Genomic DNA, 16,914 nt, shown 5'->3' with positions numbered 1-16,914 from the left:
GGTGAGTTCATTCATTGAAACCTTCATAGTTGTGTCTGAATAGAACACTTCAAAGAGGAAGTTATTACCTGAAACTCAAGCAGGTCCTCAAACATTAATTATGAGAGGCAGAAGTATGAAGTGAAAACCTCTTGCAGGAGCCTCTTATGTCTTCACACCTCTCTGAATTTAATCTGACTTTTTAGTGGAAGATTGAATGTAGTGGACAAAATAATATACAACCCTAATGTTGTTTCAGAAGAAACTGAAATGAAGAGAAGTGAAAATAACTTATCCACCAGGAAAGTTAGGGAGAAATTCTGTTTCTATGACAGTATTTCTAATGTGTTACAAACCAGCGATACAACTTATCTGATTGAAATTTGATATGGATGAGTTTCTGTCTGAATTCTCAGATTTTTTTTTATCTCAGTTAGTGCTGAGTACAGATAAAGTCATGGTAGATAGTGACTTTAAAATTCATGTAGATGTTGAAAATGACAGCCGAAATATTCATTTTAATTCTATATCAGTTTCAATTGGATTATCTCAAAATATATACAGACCTACTCACTCCCTTAATCATACTCTTGAGCTTGTGATGACATACGGCATTGAGAGTGAATAATCAACAGTATTTCCTCATAACCCTTTCGGATCATTTTTTTGATAACCTTTGAGTTCACATTACTTGACTAAACAGCATCTGAGAAGAATTGTATTAATATTAGGTGTCTATTAGAGAATGCTATAACCAATTTAAAGAATCAATTCCATTATCATTTTCTTCAATGCCATGTACAAATACAACAGAGGACAGCTACCTAAATTTTACTCGCATACAACTTGATTGTTTTGTTAACAGTGCTACACCTTCAATGCGTACAACTTTGGACAATGTTGCCCCTCTGAAAAGAAGTTAATCGGTCAGAAGAGGCTCCCTCCTTGGTTCAAATCACACCATTATGCTTTAAAGCAGACTGCAAGAAAGCTGGAAAGAAAATGGTCTTGCACAAATTTCAAAGAATCTCAATTAGTCTGGAAAGATAGTTTAATAATATATAAGAAAGCCCTTAACAAAGCTGAAACTGCTGAGGAGAATACGAACAATCCCAGGCCATGAAACATCCCATAGTTATGCTTCTACAGGCTTAGACTGCTGTGGACCTCCCATGATGCACCTCTCCTCACTCTGTCACGGCAAGATAACTAAACTCTGCGCATTTCTGATGGGAATTTGGTGAAGTTAAATTATTCTCAACAACTGGCAGAATGACGAAATAATTGTGCGAATAAACAAGCTTTTAATGCTACAAACATACAAACATGCAGCTGGTGATCTACTCTTTCAGTTGTCCCTAAAAGACATGCAGCTTTCTGTTGGTCATTCAGTCTGCAGGTTAAAGTGGCCTTGAGAAGCCTGGTAACAGACTATCAATAAACCTGTAAAATATAGTCTGAAGGTTGAATCTCATTACAATTCAGCAGCTCAACCATGCCCCACATTTTATGCCAGTCAAGTTGCTGGACAAACACCAGATGAGGCACCCAAAAGAGTGTTTATATAAAGTGTGCCATCAATAACTGTGGAACTGTGTTATTAGCTAGAAGACACCAGGCACACTGCCACCACATATTACTGCACCAAAGGGGGGCTGTGACTTTGAAGTGACAGCGTTTTTAAGATCTTGCATTTTAATTGAGAAAAGCTGCTGTGAGTGAAAGTGACCGTTAGCTGGTCTGAGTCCAGTGATGAAATGCACAGCTGCGTTTACGTGGGCCTCAACTGTTGAGCACAGTAAAACACATTCATTTGTATGTGAGGGTGAATGCACATGCAAGTCTGTGATGTCCTTGAAAAATAAATGCCACCCAAAGGTTTTAATATGAGACAAGATGAAGAATTAAGAGTGGGTAAAAATGCAAAGACCTTGACATGTAATCATAGGAATTAAACCAAGTATATGTGAGGCCTTTTGACATTCAGTATTTACACTTTTTTGGGTTAGGGTACCACTCCCATTATAAAGGCAGTGCACTGCACCTCTTTGTGTTCAGGAATAGCTGCTTTTTTCCCTGTCAGTAGTGCCAGGACGCTAAGTGTTTTTTTCAGAGGGTTTGAATGCCGTCATATACGCCTGAAATTTTGGAAAGCGCTTAGATCTGGCAGGACAAAGAAGAAACTAAAAATTGTTTGTGCAAATGTGAGGAAATATTACTTTGGCACAGTGAGCCTCATCTGATCCAACTGTCTCCAGTATTTCATTGTGCAGTTGGATTCCCTTTAATACATTAAAAGTCAGCACGAAAGATCAGTAGTAATGCCTGTAATACCACACCTCTATACTGGTCTATTTACTTTCTGAACATACGTTACTGGAAGTCTTTGTGAATTAAAAAGAGAAATACAGTCCCCTCCAAAAGTATTGGAACAGCAAGGCAAATTCCCTTGTTTTTGTTGTTCACTGAAGACATTTGGGTTTAAGATCAAAAGATGAGAATGAGACAAGAGTTCAGAATGTCAGCTTTTATTTCCTGGTATTTACATCTAGATGTGTTAAACAACTCAGGACATACCACCCTTTGTTTGAACCCACACATTTTTCAAGTGAGCAAAACTATTGGAACATGTGACTGACAGGTGTTTCTTGTTGACCAGGTGTTGCCTTTAAGGTTGATTGTTCAAACATTAAATAGCTCTGCATGTTTAAATCTATAAAGACTGAATTTCTTGTTAAAGAGGATAAACCAACATGAAGACCAGAGAGCTGTCTATGGGAGAAAAGCAAGCCATTTTGAAGCTTAGAAAAGAAGGAAAATCAATCAGAGCCATTGGACAAACATTGGGCATAGCAAGCACAACAATTTGGAATGTCCTGAAAAAGAAAGAAACTACTGGTGTACTGAGCAACAGACGTCGAACAGGTCGGCCAAGGAAAACAACAGTAGTTGATGACAGAAATATTGTGAGAGCTGTGAAGAAAAACCTCAAAACATCAGTAAGTGACATCACCAACGACCTCCACAGTGCAGGGGTGAAGGTATCACAATCCACTGTTCGAAGAAGACTCCGAGAGCAGAAATATAGAGGCCATACCACAAGATGCAAACCACTCATCAGCAGTAAGAATCGGAAGGCCAGATTGAAATTTGCAAAGAAGTACAGAGATGAGCCGCAAAAGTTCTGGAACACAATCTTATGGACTGATGAGACCAAGATTGATCTCTACCAAAGTGATGGAAAGGCCAAAGTGTGGAGAAAGAAAGGAACTGCTTATGATCCTGAAGCATGGTGGAGGTAATGTCATGGCTTGGGCATGCATGGCCGCTTCTGGAACGGGCTCATTAATATTTATTGATGATGTAACTGATGATGGTAGCAGCAGAATGAATTCCGAAGTTTACAGAAACATTTTGTCTGCCAATTTACGGAGAAATGCATCCAAACTAATCGGGAGGAATTTTATCATGCAGTAGGACAATGACCCAAAGCACACTGCCAATAAAACAAAGGACTTCATCAGAAGCTGCGGTAAAAGCCTAGAATAGCATCACAAAGGAAGAATGCAACAGTTTGGTGATGTCGATGGGTCGCAGGCTTGAGGCAGTTATTGCAATCAAGGGTTATGCCACCAAATATTAAATGTTACTTACTTTAAGATTATTTGTTCCTTTACTTTTGCTCACCTAAAAAATGCTGTGGTGTAATACAAATGGTGATATATCCTAAGTTGTTTAATGCTTCTAGATGTAAATACCAGGAAATAAAAGCTGACATTCTGAACTCTTGTTTCATACTCATCGTTTGATCTTAAACCCAAATGTCTTCAGTGAAAAACAAAAACAAGGGAATTTGCCTTGCTGTTCCAATACTTTTGGAGGGGACTGTAAATCACCACTGAATGGCTCACATGAATTAGTGCAACTTCACTGACGTAAGTCTTCCTGTAAGTTCTGTTGTGTCTTTCTGCAACAGTAGCAGCAGCTGGTGATACTGGCAGAAAAATGTTTCATTGGTGGACAATGTGACTGACCTGGCAGATCTGCTGCAGTCCTCGTTGGGTTATACTGTTGCTGCAGATGCACAGTTGTGCAGCAACAGACATTCATACAACTGACAAGCAGATAAACGACTCTCTTACTCAAGGTTTTGGTCTGTTTAAAGCATTGTGCAGGAATGTGAGAGTTCATTTTAACGATTTAATTTATCTTAATCTTTTTGGTCTAAAATCATCTTTAATCAAAGTATGTGGAACAGTGAGATGCCCGTTACACTAGGGCACACTCTACAGAAATAGATACACCGTGCACGTCACAACGGATCAACTCAGCGCTCAGGGCTGCATTATGACAACATAATCCTGGGTCCATAGATATGTAAGAGATCTTGGGACAGACTCTCTAAAGGAGATATTTATGTGAGACACACCCCTTTGGAGCCCAGAACCCTCGCTGACATGCAAAGTATAACTTCCCTGTGAGAAAAAGTCTCCTTGACAAAAGAGAAGAAACAAACACCTTCCAGTCGCTTGGAAATTGTAGTTTTAAATGTTTCATCTTGTTAAAGGACTTTGTGCCCTTAAGTGCCCGTTACTCTTAATGAAATAGCTTGTTAAGTGATTGTTAAAATCAAATCCACTCCAGGGTTACAGTTTTGCCAGACGCAGTTTTTCTTTGCTTCTATCATCAGTTTCACATATCAGAGGTTTTGTATTGTTTCTTTGTATTTTTCCCACTTGGTCGTGTTATTGGTTAAATTTCTGGGTCTAAAAGCTTCCCTCCAAGCCAATGCTATATCACTAAGTGACTGATTATTGATTTTTTTTCTTAATAGAAGACATCTAGCATCTAACATAAAAAAAAATAATAATTATACTGTAAAGTAATGCATTCTGCTTTACATAAAATACATTTTCTGTTTAAAACTAACAGGTATGGGTGATTTAGACCTTTAAAGGTGAAACAGATTCTTAATTTTCTGGATTTATTTCAGGAATTTGAAAGGACAGAAAATCACTGACAGCAGAAAGGTATCCACAAACATTCAGACACAAACACTCCTCCACTAGAATCCCACCCTGAAATTAGATGTGTCCTTTACAGGTAAAAAGACCAACTCTCTTATCTCTCTCAACCACCCAACTGTACCTTCTTTGTGACGGCAGCGGCGGCTTCGGTCTTCTTGGAAAGACAGAAAGGAAAAACAAGAAAAGACACAAAGTAAAAAGAAGAATCACCCACTGACAAACAGAAAACCAAAGATCAAAGCAAAACTGCACAGACACAGCGTCGTCCATTTTGGTTCAGAGCAGATAAGAACAGAACCAGGAGTTATTTCTAGTGGGTTTTTGTGCTATTGTCTGGTGGACTGGATGGTGAGTAGGTGGTTATCAGTGAAGGCTTTTTGGATCATTGCCTCTACTTTATAGGGATTTACAAGACTACAGGGAAAAATTAGGTAAAAATCTAATGTTTAACTGTTGTCTGTGATGGATTATCTGCACACTTATCTCACACCGAATGATCAGATACTTACCTGAGGGTGACAGCTAGTGTCTGTCACACTTTCTACACACATTTCTCTGATTTTTAAAAACTCTAATGTACAAAACTTCAAAGTGTGCATCATTGTTTAATCCGCTGGGTACTTTGGTTCTCTGTCAAACTGCAAATTTGAAAAATATGCATCAGGTTTAAGAGATATATGGAAAAAGATAATTAAAAGGTGAGTTTCTTTAACCAAATTCTCTAAACTGAACCATCTTCCTAATTAAAAAAAGTCCCCAAATCCAAACAAATTCTTCAGATTTAGGGCTGGAAAAGTTTTTTTTTTTCCATTGTTTCTGGGGTCACTGAGCCATTCTAACAGCTACACGAGGGTCAGGTGAATTCAGCTTTTACTACCTGCAGTACTGCGAGCTAGGTTTACAGTCACTAGTGATCTTTTCAAAAGCCATAAATAAGAAATGCATGTCAGGCAACTTTCACGATGACTGGTTTGAACCAAATAAACTAAGCTGCATAGTGCCGCCAGAAGGTGGCGCTATAGGCTATGTTCCTCCTGGTTGTAATTCAGTTGAAGTCGTTGTCTTTACTGGAGACAAACATCGAGGAGAAAAAAAAAACAACAGCTGTGGTGGACATTCACAACAGGAAAATGAAGAAATCGAGCAATTACTTAAATCTGTGAGAATATTTGGGATATTATATCATATTTGGTATGATGCTGGTCAGTCACATGAGTTTATCTTTGTCAACTCAGAACAAAAAAGAGCTGGTGAGTTATATCATCTTAATCTTTGCCAGGCCAAAAAAAAGATTGGCAAAGTTGTTACCCTAATGTGGACCAACTCCTCTTTGAAACTAATCAAAAAAGTACCTCAAAGAAGAGTAAAAGCCGAAAAGTTTAAACTTTTATTTTTACCATTTCCATTCACCCTTTCTTATTCATACCTTCAAAATGTAAATAAAAATGGCACAAGAAACTCAGGTATTGTTGCACATCAGGATAACTATAACACAGGGAAGTCTACAGGCTCAAAGTTTAACCTCAGGTGGTATTACAGCACAGTGAATATATCTACAAAGGAAAAAGGGAGGTGAAAGTGACTGAGCCAACAAACCTTATTCACTTCGTCTTTTGACTGTCAAGAACAAACGAAAACATAAATAAAACATCAGAAACTGGCATGTTTTCCACTCTTCTAATCAATACATAACCAAGCCTGAAAACACGTTCAGTCCGTACACTCAAATAACAAAATTGGGCTTAAATTGACTCAAGATGTGTTTGCTCCCTCTATTGATGGTAAGATAAGTGTTTTGGGTAAAATGGAAATGATTCTGTGAAATGTCTGAGAAAACAGGGGCAGCAGACACAACTATTGACACGGTCAGTTTCAGTTGGGCCTAATAGTCATCTCAATAGTCAGATGACTACACACACACACACACACACAGTTATGTATATACAAAAGAAACTGGAGGAATGTAAATTTGCTTCTAATTTACAGTGGTGCAATTACAATTTTAAACTTTATTTATATTTATACACCTTAAAAGTTAAGTAATTATATCAAAACATCAAATTACTGTTTACAAAGAAACTATTGTGTTTTATGCTGTCGAATTATTTACATTCAATCCTTGAATTTTAAAATGGGAAATTATCACTCAATGAAAACAAACAAGCTCAAACATCAGCCTCATTTGAATGTGTAAATTTTGGTTTGTTCAGTTGTCACACACACATTTCAAGTGAACGTACACCAAATAGTAACATGGTTGATAAGTTCCTTATTGATCAAGAGTCTTAGAGTATTTTTTACTTTTTTCCTTGAAGGTCTTTCCCATTAATGTTTTCCTGTCAGATCTATTTCTGATGCCATGACATGAGGCATGTCTGATCTCCAGTAAGATCACACATGCCTCAAAAGCTTGCATAGTAAAGAAGTCATCGTTAAAGATCAGCTTTGGCGCTACAATTAGTACATGTCACTCATTTTGTTTGTTTGAGTGAAATAAACGTTTCGCTCCGACAGTATTTAGTCACTGCATTCGAGTTAATTATCAAGGCAGGATACACAAGAGAAAGATGTCTTTCGTAGGACCTTTTGATAGGTTTCCTCTCAAGACTACAGATCCTTGTGCTTGTGTGCCCTGGTAGATGACATGATTTCTAAAGAGAGGATTATCATCTATGTTTCAAGCACCCACCTCTTTGCTCTTATCCTCCTCCTTCGGCAAAAACAAGAAAGGAGAGATTTGAGAAGAAAGCCATAAATTGCTTTTTGTTCTTACAAACAAAATGATTCAGAAAGATTTAAAAAAAGAATACAAATTCAAAGAACTGCAGTTATGTGATCATTAGTGTCTCAAGGAGAATCAATGCAAAGCAACACATTTGTATAAACTTAATGGGAATATAAACTATAAAAGCTGAAGTTTCAGCAGACAGGGGAGGTGGTGGACAAAGTAATCACAAACAAACCAACCTGCTTCTCTTTGTCTGTCTTTTCAGCCTGCAATGACACATCATTTGTGAATGAGCTAGCACTTACATCTCAGATATACACATCCTTGTACAAAATCAACATATTGACACAACACTTGTTTAGCACCTTTTTTAGGTTCACGGTCCCTGCTGTCCCCTTTTACCTCCAGGCAGTGACTCACACATCAATAAAGCTGATCATTAATTAGCGGAGAAACTTTTACAGGTTTGCTGATTCCCGGTTTTATATCCAGCCTGCATGACACATCACCCTCTCAAAGGCTAAAGAGTTAAAAACCAGCCTTGACCTTTAAAACGGAACAAGTTGTTTTTCTGTCAGTATTGTGCAGAAGATAACGCAGGATTTAGATTTTCAGGAACTTGTCAGATAAACATGACAATGAATTTCAACCTCTTAAATGGCATCAGGATCATTAACAGCCTTCATGCAGATAGCTGACCTTCCAGAGACACATGCACTTCTAGATCTCTAAGGAGTCTGCGGTTTGGCCTTTCAAACACCAAATCGATTAATTAACTGCCTGCTCCCTCCACACTTGAAGCTGCTGAATATGCAAATAGTTGTAAGAAAAACCAGCAGACTCTTTGGCTTTAGTGTCACGACTCTCCCAAGTGTGTATTGAGAGCTGTGCAGTTGAAAAAATGAGCATACGTGGATCAAAAACAGCTATTGATGAATAAGAGTTGGCCTCATGGTATCAGAGATGAAAGCAAACATTTTTGTGTTTTGTTCAGCTAAGCCACACTGCTGTTTCACTGTAAGATCTGAAGAGCATTAACATAAGAAAGAGGAGTCAGGTTTGAACCGCCGGTCCTTCGCCACTTGTTGTTATGGACTCTAGCTGCGATCCAGAAGAAAAGACTATAGCTCCTGCATCCTTGCATCGACCTCAACTAATCTCTCAGAAACTTATGTGACCTTTTGTAAATTTCAGTTCTTTCACAGGACGAGTCCTTCCTTAGCACTTACATCTCAGATATACACATCCTTGTACAAAATCAACATATTGACACAACACTTGTTTAGCACCTTTTTTAGGTTCACGGTCCCTGCTGTCCCCTTTTACCTCCAGGCAGTGACTCACACATCAATAAAGCTGATCATTAATTAGCGGAGAAACTTTTACAGGTTTGCTGATTCCCGGTTTTATATCCAGCCTGCATGACACATCACCCTCTCAAAGGCTAAAGAGTTAAAAACCAGCCTTGACCTTTAAAACGGAACAAGTTGTTTTTCTGTCAGTATTGTGCAGAAGATAACGCAGGATTTAGATTTTCAGGAACTTGTCAGATAAACATGACAATGAATTTCAACCTCTTAAATGGCATCAGGATCATTAACAGCCTTCATGCAGATAGCTGACCTTCCAGAGACACATGCACTTCTAGATCTCTAAGGAGTCTGCGGTTTGGCCTTTCAAACACCAAATCGATTAATTAACTGCCTGCTCCCTCCACACTTGAAGCTGCTGAATATGCAAATAGTTGTAAGAAAAACCAGCAGACTCTTTGGCTTTAGTGTCACGACTCTCCCAAGTGTGTATTGAGAGCTGTGCAGTTGAAAAAATGAGCATACGTGGATCAAAAACAGCTATTGATGAATAAGAGTTGGCCTCATGGTATCAGAGATGAAAGCAAACATTTTTGTGTTTTGTTCAGCTAAGCCACACTGCTGTTTCACTGTAAGATCTGAAGAGCATTAACATAAGAAAGAGGAGTCAGGTTTGAACCGCCGGTCCTTCGCCACTTGTTGTTATGGACTCTAGCTGCGATCCAGAAGAAAAGACTATAGCTCCTGCATCCTTGCATCGACCTCAACTAATCTCTCAGAAACTTATGTGACCTTTTGTAAATTTCAGTTCTTTCACAGGACGAGTCCTTCCTTATAGAAATTTTACATATAGTCAGAAGTTTGACTTATTTGATTGGTTAAAACCTGCAATAACTGTCCACTAGGAGCATTTGCAACAGTTGCTTGTCTATATATCGAGGAGAAGAACAGTATTGGTATTATCTTGGAGTCATGTTGCTGAATGTCAGTCTGTATTTACTCTTGGCTCAATATCTACCAGTTCCAAGGGGAAATATCTGGATCTTCATCTCACTGTTGACTGCTTGATGCTGAGCAAGTAATGTACAGCGGCTTTGTAGAGCGTTGTTGCTGATAACAGCTAGCTGCAGCAACTGGAAACACTGCGATGAGAGTGCTTAAAGTTAACAACAGCAGCAATGTTGAAGGAAGGATAGATAAGCGAGCTGAAAACTTGAAGTTGAGGAGTATTTTAATTTTCAGGGGATCTTTATAGGGACAAAGTACCCTGTTTATGTAGTTTACATGATGTATAAGAGGGATGTTACTTATTTTTCTAATAGAATTGTGTGAAGTACTTATAAGAAGTTGGTGTCTTACAAACAGTACCGTAGATAGCGTCATTTGTCTCTAAAGCCTATAAACTCAAACAGAAAAAAACTCATAGTGGTTCCAGCTCATTATTTACTTTGCCACTATTTTCTCAACCAAAGAATGCCAAGTTGCTCCTCATTATCACAGGCACAGTGACTGGCCACTCTATTCTGTCACTGATCAGCTGACTCTGGACATTACTTTGGTAGGATTTTAAGTATTCTACATGTTTGTGCGTTTTGAGGCTTATTCTTTTTCAATCAATCTTAAGACAGTGCTGCAGTTTAACAATAAAGGCTCAAAAATGGTAAAAGTACCAAAAAGTTATGTTATTTCTAAAGAACAAGCAATTGTTTTACCCTTAACTTCTGGATTTACAACCACACTGTTTTTGCACACACAGTACTTAGTCGCAAACACACCTTTTCCTTTTTGGACTCGGACTGGAATGACATGAAAACAGAAAAAGAAATAGGCCAATTTCAGAAATGTTACTCAAATAAGAAACAAGACATGGGCAATGGGGTGTCAAATGATTCATTTCATGGCTTACCTTTTCCTTGTCAAGCTTCTGAACAAAGAAAAGAATAAGAGAAAGAATGATTTAAAAGAATAAGCAACAGAAAAAGAAAAATGTAAGGGGGAGGTACAGGATAAGTGAAAAACATGAGTATGTATATATGACTGCTCAAATACACCTTCAGTCTCACACACACACAGGATGACAAAGCAATTACAGGATTTATTCAACCACATGTGATGATTTCAGTCCGTAGGAGAGGAGAGGTTAGTGACGAAGTAATGGAGGGACGAGCATAATTTAGAGACACCAAACCTTCTCCTGCTCCTCCTCACTGTCATCATAAGCTGAGGAGTCGTCCTACAGGAGGACACATGGTAGACACATGCTTTCAGCTCAGCGTACACACAGACTAAAACTTTCCATTAAGGCCACAAAGAAGAGTTCAAACTGATCAAGAATAGAATGTTTGAGAGGAAATAAAGAAAGTTGGAATACAGAGAATTAAAGCCGAACGAGTGTTCCTGATGTTTCTTCCAGGAAGAAAACATGTTTTTTTGTACTGTGAGGCTTGAAAAAGCACTTTAATTTGGTCACAAGTAGTGAAAAATAATTCAAGCTTTTCAATCCTACTTCAACCGCATTTTCAATCTTCTCAGATTAATAGCAACACTCGCCTAAAGTATCTGTCGAGTGCTGCTAGATGAAATAAGAATGTCTGATGGAAACAGACACTCCTTGTTACAGCGAGGTACTAACCTGAACAGTTCAGTTGTGATGCCACTGGAATAGATTACCTAATTGTCTAAATATTCTGAATATGTACCTAAACCATTGCAAGACAACATGTTCAAAAATAAGAGGCATTTTTTGGCAGAAAAAAATCCCCTCATAGTGACAAAATGTTCACATTTATATCATGCAATGCGTACGAAATCTGATAAACTTAGATATAAACTTAAGCTAAACTTAAGCACCACAGATCAAATATAAAAACGTGTGTCATATTACATTATTTAGAGAATACTAACTGACATTAAATGATTGATGGTCGGGTTCTAAATGGCAGAATAATAAACATGCCTCCTCACCAGTTTTTGGAAATAGAGCCTTGTGTTTTAAAAATGCACCAAAATGATAAATAGCGCAAAATGTACCTACAGATTTTGTGTTTTCAAATTAAAATTCTATTGCTCAAACTATCCTGTGTAACAACACAAACTTTATGTAGGATAACAGCCTAGGAGATCGAGTTGCGCTTTATCTGCCAAGATAAATTTGACTTCCTCTAATAGATGGCACCCTAGACCACAGCCTATATCTCCTAGAGGAAATACCAGCAATGCGTAAACATGTGGGTGCACGACTTTCAGCTCCGTTTCCTCTGACTCAGAACATACATATATTCACTTCTCAGTTGAATACTGAGAGTAAAGATGAGCACGGGAACAATTTCATTTTCGCTGAAGATTCTTCTTCGTTTCGGTCATATCAGAACACGACCACACACACTGGAGACTACCTAACAAATACAGCACGGCACACAAAACACAAAGACCTGATTCAAATGCATCAGCATCAAGAATCACTGGGCCTGACCAACCAACCTGTTTCTCCTTCTCTTTGTTGTCAACCTAAAAAAAACCCATCAGGGCCAGTTTGGGCAGGATAGATTAGAGAGGAAAGGACAGGAAAAGCAGGACAGCGTTAACAACACTAAAGTAAAACATGCCACAGAAAACGTGCTGTTTTTCATTAGGAAGCCATTAAGTTTGATATATTCTTCTTCCTCATCACTGGCAGCAAATCAAAAATGAACAGTGGAATGATGCATGTCACGGTCCAAGGTCTGTGGGTCATTCTGCCTTTGAAAAAGGCTTATTACCATCTCAACAATAAAGTGAAAGTGACACTCTGTACTTCGCACTACCTATTATGACATTGTCTGTCTTTTTCTTAAGGATTATGAGGCTTCAGCTGGAGAAGTAACGTGAATAATTATCGTGTTTCTGTTGAAAAGAAATCCACACAAGAGACAAACAATTCAATATAAGATCGTAAAGTTACAGTGTGTCTACTACGTGTCAGACTGTTCTGAATAACTTCAAACAATTTTGCAGAGATGGGACCAAGTCACATATGTGCAAGTCTCAAGTCTTAGCTTTCAAGTCTCAAGTAATTTTTCTTTGGCAAGTCAAGTCAAAGCCAAGTCACCTTATTATTGCAATTTTACCTGCAGAATTTGATCTTAATAAAGTGAAAAGACAAGATATAAGTAACTGTCAGTAAACATCATTGGCCAACCTGTCCACCCCGTATCATATCAAGCTAACGTTAGCTAACTACCGACTAGGCTAACAGGATAATATTAGCTAATTTGACAAGCACTTACTGGTCAGAATGGATCTTCAAATGAGTTATACTAGATGCATAACACTCAAGTCATTCAAGTCATCGTGTCTCAAGTCAAGTCAAGTGCCGAGTCTTTAACTTCCAAGTCCGAGTCGAGTCTCAAGTCTTTTGTTTTTTGTCAAGTCAAGTCACAAGTCATCAAAACAGCGACTCGAGTCGACTTGAGTCCCTATCTCTGCAATTTTGCAACAATTCTTTACACATTAAAAATAATCTTAATGGTGATGTTACATTTATAAGGAAGGAAATAATTTCACTAAGTGTTTTCAGACTACTTGCTGAACACACATATGTCAGATAAAAAAAACATCTCCTCTAGAAGCTACAAGTGGCAAACGTTGAGATGTCCCATAACAGATTTAATTTATTAGCAACATCCAGTTTAACATCTGTTCATTTCAACCATTAACCAGAGAAGCTAAAACTCCACGACACTTTATCTGTTTTTTACACTCTGACTCCGACCCCCAAAGACCATCTCAGAGTCAGCTGGAAACTGAACCACTGCAAGAAGCCATTTAGAGGCAGCTAAATACAACAGTTTTACACCATCCCATTCAATTAGCCCACCATCTAGTCTGTTAAGATCTCAAGAGGGAATGAGCTGTAAATGTAAAAAAAGAGTTTCACCAGCATGTGGAACCAAAGGCTTTGTGCATATTCTGGCATCGTGTCTATACAGAGATTTATGAACTGTGTTTACTAAGCAGCAGATGGGAGATTCAAGTGGAAAACAGATATTGGCAAATTAGATTTAATGACGAATTCATTATCTGATGTTGGACTGTTAATGTTTATGATCCGAAGTTTATCATAAAGCTAAGAAAACACTATGATTTATTGGTCCCACACATATCCCGACGTTCTCTTTTTTCTTTGAGCTTAAAACATGCAATATTTATGCAAATTGATCGCAGGTCTACTGCTGCTACTGTGTATTCAAAGAGCTAATCATACAGAAAACAGCAGGGAACTCTCTAGTTTCCTTCCTCCTTGTTGACATTTTGATCACTATACTACAAAAATGTCCAAGATAAGAGGAAGACAACATGTTTCCACTTCTTACCTCAGATGCCTCTGAGTCTGAGCAGGCAGACTGGCATTAAAACAATAAGGAAAAAAAGGTCAAATTAGACAAAATGAAATGATAATGTTCACAGCAGCAGTGAGCTGGAATCCTTCTCTCACCTTGGAATCCTCTGACTGGAGGCGATAAAGATCAAAGCCAAAAACCATAAACAAAGACGGTTATTTCAAAAGATAAATACAAGGTAAACTAGTGCAACTAAATATATGTATGTATGCCTGTTGTGCCGATGCAGCCTACCCACCATGTTATCCCCCGCTTCATTGTCAGAGATAGGCTGGCATATGGAAAAATAAGAAATAAAACATATAAAACAAAGCAAATATGATTAAAAAGAATTCTTGCACTGCAGAGTTTTTGTAAATAAATGGATAATGTAAAGCATCAGATTGCAGGGATATGCACAGAAACATCCGATTTAATTAGAAATAATGTGTGCTGATGATCTTGATTTAGAGTTTCTGTGATTATACTGATTACTGTGTGAGATGGTTTTAGTTCCGGCAGTAACTTTCTAAAAAAACAGATCCATGCTCTAAGCGCTTGTCTTTGTTTTCAGTTTTTCACACTTGAGCTTGGCAATGCTGGAGTTTACAAATATATTTCAAACAAAAGATGCTTTTGACTTAAATGCAATAAATTGGCCAAGACAGTTTTAGAAAACCAGGTCTATAAAGAAATCGCCTCTTCATTTTCTGGAGAAGAACTGGGAAACCTGCAGATAGCGCTGAGCTGAACCCTAAGAATCCGAATTGCAATCTAGGCCTAATGACTGAACACTGATGGTCATTCTCATTAACGCTCTTATGGCTGCACAAACAATGCAGGTACATAACAAAATATATAGCAGCTACTTGGGTTCACAAAGCAAACTATTAGTTTAAAAATCAAGGTTGTAAATGGGTTCACATCATCTGACTGCCAAGTTTCTTTCACTTTGCTCCAAAAACCTAAAATTAGAAGGTTAGAAGGACAGCTTTGGTATAAGTCCCAGGACTTTCAAAGAGGTTTATGGTCAGCTGGGTGATGACATGTTTTAGACTGAGTTTCATTTTCACTCCTGGATTATTTTCCTCTTCAGTTGTTGTGTGCAACCATGAGTTTTTCTATTTTTAGACCAACTTTCATTATTTTCAGATGAGACTTAAAATTCACCTGCAGCACACTTTTGTTTTTGGCAATAAAACTGGAGGAGATGACTATCTTTGCAGCTGGAGTCAAAAGTTCAACGACAGATTAATGCCAATGACTTAGAAAGTACATACCTAACATTTGGGTGTTGACATACTTTTGTGTTTTCACCACGTTAGCTAAATAAATCATATAGAAGAAAAATCTCCGAGTCTTCAACAATTACCTCAGATTTCAGTCACAGTACATACTGTACTTTCTAGCAATTAACATCTGTGCTCTGGCAGGAAAAAGTCCAGGTGGAGTCAACACAGGCCACATCAAACTGGTCTTAAACCACTTAAAGGAAAATGAATTTGTCCAAGACTAAACCTTAAAGTTTAAGTCTGGAACAGAGAGACAAATCAACCCACCTCCTCATCACACTCGTCAGGTTCCTCCTCATCCTCAAGCTTATGGGGAAAAGCAGCACCAGACATAAATTACATGTTGGGAGTGGAAAATCACAATTTATTGCTGGAAGGGATAACTGGGTGCCAGGTGGGAGGAAGAGCTCTAACGGACCTCTTCTGTATAAGTAGAATTAGGATCGGAAGGAAATAAACACACACTACCGGGTGGGAAAAGACTTGACAATTGATACGAGGTTCTGGGCATAGTTTTTACGTTACTGACAGGGGAAAAGGGAATGAGGGCAAAAGAAAATCTTTCCCCAGACATACCCTCTCCTCCTCAGCAGTTAACTGTAGAAGAGAGAAACACATTTGGTCTCACTGGTTAAATAACCGTTTAAACTCAGTGCAGAAGGGTCACATTTGTTTTAGCTTGTTGCACTTTTTGCACCTTTTTCCTCAAGCAAAAGTAGCTACAAACATTTCTAGTTGTCCACAAATGTACGTGCAAAGGTTTTTGTCTTCACAATAGATTTGTAAATGCAAATCGGCAGATCACAACCTTGAAGAACAGAAAATGGAAATGCTTGTGCCTCAAACAATCAATGCACTTTGCTTCTCTACACATTTTTCTTAACTTCTATCTTTCAAGTTCTTTTCAGCAGACTAGCCTTTTACTGAGTTCTTTGCAACAAAATGTTGTGCGAATTATGATCAGTGTGCACACTTGTTTCATGTTCGTGCTCCCATTCTTGGTAAAACAGTCTGGAAAGAGAGAATTTTTTCACATTCCCTATTCAAGCTCCCTTTCACTGAGTGACTTGTGCCCTGTGCTACACTAGTGTTTGTTATTCACAGCAACTTTTGCAACAGATTTGAACAGGAAGTCCATGTTAAGATACCCTGGAAATGAAAAATTATTTATTGAACCAAAGACACCAACATCAGATTAAAAGAAAATGTCTTAGGTCTTTG

The 16,914-nt window shown here is 38.1% G+C and overlaps 1 protein-coding gene across 1 annotated transcript in view; it reads right to left on the bottom strand.

Annotated features, from left to right (window-relative positions):
- The window catches only part of LOC142382715 (protein unc-13 homolog B-like), a 169,826-nt gene that overhangs the window by 8,535 nt on the left and 144,377 nt on the right, over window positions 1-16,914 (bottom strand). The gene's annotated exons all lie outside the window — the stretch shown is intronic.

The sequence above is a fragment of the Odontesthes bonariensis genome, chromosome 6, assembly GCF_027942865.1.
Source record: "Odontesthes bonariensis isolate fOdoBon6 chromosome 6, fOdoBon6.hap1, whole genome shotgun sequence".
Classification (NCBI taxonomy): Eukaryota; Metazoa; Chordata; class Actinopteri; order Atheriniformes; family Atherinopsidae; genus Odontesthes; species Odontesthes bonariensis.
Note: the sequence above shows the minus strand (reverse complement) of the source record. Positions and strands in the feature narration are given on the sequence as shown.